This window comes from Cibotium barometz, chromosome 14 (assembly GCF_041138505.1).
Source record: "Cibotium barometz isolate CiBa-2024 chromosome 14, ASM4113850v1, whole genome shotgun sequence".
NCBI classification, from domain to species: Eukaryota; Viridiplantae; Streptophyta; class Polypodiopsida; order Cyatheales; family Cibotiaceae; genus Cibotium; species Cibotium barometz.
Window position 1 is genome coordinate 41268366 of NC_141059.1, and position 2828 is coordinate 41271193.

Here is a 2828-nt window from a genome sequence, read left to right on the forward strand (position 1 = left end):
TAGTGGTGCCCAAGAAAAATGGAAAACTTCGAGTATGTGTAAACCTCAAGAAGGTAAATGCAGCTACTGTGCGTGATCATTACCCACTTCCAATCACGGATCATGTTCTGGAACGAGTTGTAGGAAAAAAGGCATATAGTTTCTTGGATGGATTCTCCGGTTACAATCAAGTGTCAATTGATCCAAAGGATCAACATAAGACAACCTTTGCTACTGAAGATGGCATCTTTGCCTATCGTGTTATGCCATTTGGTCTAACAAATGCACCAGCAACCTTTCAGCGGTTAATGAGTCATGTATTCAAGGAGTACCTTCGGCAATTTCTTGAGATCTTCATGGATGATTTATGTGTTCACTCACAAGAGCGTGATGATCATATAGAACACCTCAGACTTGTGTTTCAAAAGTGTCAACTATATCGTATATGCTTGAATCCTGACAAGTGCAAATTCATGGTAAGACAAGGAAAAATTTTGGGCCATATTGTTTCTCGCAATGGGATTTCAACAGATATGGATAAAATTGATGTCATTGTCTCATTACCTCGGCCTATCAACCCTAAAGGGATACAAACATTCATGGGACATTGTGGCTATTACCGTAGATTCATCTACATGTACGCTGTCCTAGCCAGACCATTATATGCTCTTCTTGTAAAGTTTAATTGGACTGATGAGTGTGAGGAATCCTTTGAAAAGTTGAAGCAAGCATTAGTGACTGCACCCATCTTACGGGCACCAGATTGAAACCAAATCTTTCATGTCCATATTAATGCTTCAAACTTTGCAATTGGATGTATTTTGGCTCAATGGGGAGAACATAATAAGGATTTCCCAATCTCATATGCTAGTCGACAGTTGAACAATGCTGAGAAGAATTACACCACAACAGAAAGAGAAGGTTTGTCCATGATATATGCAGTGAAAAAGTTTCGCCATTACCTTTTGGCAAACAAATTCATATTTTTTGTGGACCATCAAGCATTGCTATATTTGGTAAATAAGCCTTGCGCAACCGGAAGGATTGTGAGGTGGTTTATCATCCTTCTTGAGTTTGATTTTGAAGTGGCAGTTCGAAAAGGAACAACTCATCTTAGGGCAGATCATTTGTCTCGAATCACCTCTGGCGAAGCTCCTGTGGGTGTGGATGATGATATGTTAGATTCAACACTTTTCCTTGTAGAGACAGCTCCTAGATGGTCTGAATCCATTTTAGAAATTTTGACAAGTGGGCAGATACAACTAGCGGGTCCTAATGTGGACCTATGGCGACCGTTCAAGTTAATCTCAGGGAGATTATATCGTCAGGGTAATGATGGAGTGTTGCGGCTTATACCTAACCCTGACCAATATGAGGAAATCTTGGAATGGGCACATGCAGGTATCGATGGAATCCATGCATCAGCTACTACTTGTGTGCGACATATATCTCAGGATGGGCAATGGTGGCCTACCATGCATGCAGATGCTGAAACATTTGTTCGTAACTGTGCTTCATGTCAAATTCAACAGCCAATTCATAATGTCACATTATTCCAAATTTCAACTACACCAAGTTGGAGTAAGTATATTGTGGACTATCTTCAGCATGGTCATACGGATCAAAAAATTCCTAAACATCGAAAGCGTGCTATTAAAGTTGAAGCGGCAAACTATATGCTGATAGAGAGCCAACTCTACAAGAGGGGCAAGGATGGCAACTTACGCATGTGTGTATGTGAAGCTGACTATTTGAAAATCTTAACTCATGCACATGCAGGTGTTGGGGATGGACACTTTTCGGGCAATACCCACAAAAGAATGAAGGTCTATTTATAGGTAAGGAAAGTCACTAACCAAGCCCAATTGGGTTTTAGAGCCTTCCAACTTCAGTTTGATCTAATTTAGATAAGATTTAAATTAGTTTAACTCTTTTTTGATCTAATTTACACTAGGAGAGAGGAGAGATGAAATATCAAACAATGATAGAGAAAAAGACGCCTACCTCAAGTGGGTTTCCCACCTTATTGAAGTGTCAAAAATACATAATTTCACCTGAATATCTCATTTTTTACTAATGTACCTTAATTTTTAACTAATAAACCTTGTACTTAATCAACTCTTCATCTTATATGAGCATTTACTCATTTTTGAGATATTTTTTGTATTCTTTGTATTTATCTCATCCCAACACCTGGAACCTTATTTAGACTTTAATCTATTTTTTTTAATGTGGACCCTTAGGCTAAGACCTTTAATATACATATTTAATTAATTCCTAATGTACATTGAAAAGTTTATTTTAAACTTCTGTTTCAAGAGAATTCATCTTATATGTCAAGAGAATTTATATATCAAAAAATATCTCAATTTTGAATTATCCCTCTAAAACATTTCCTCTTTTTAGACCAAAATAAGAGAAAACAATATTTTCTTGCACTCTGAAATAGGTGATGATTACAGGAGATTAAGGTAAAAGCTTATACATATTCAGGACTGAGGAGGAATCTTACATGTAAGCTGAATGAGAGATGACACATTTTATGGGATCACAAGTAATGAGATTGTCACTTTTCCAAGATCTAGTCTCCTACTATCGTACCTAAGAAGTTCTAACTCTTCTGACTAATACTACACAAAATGTTGTGGACTAATAAAGAAGCTTTTAAGATTGACATTGAATGCCCACGGACGCGTAGTCTAGTGGTAGAACGGTTGGGTCCCATTATGGAGACCCAAGTTCGATGCCAATGAGCTATGGGACAAGGATTGGTTGTGAGCCAATGGAGTAATCCACCTCTTCCCACTAACCAAGATTGGCATTGAAAGTGAGCTATGTCACCTTTCAAC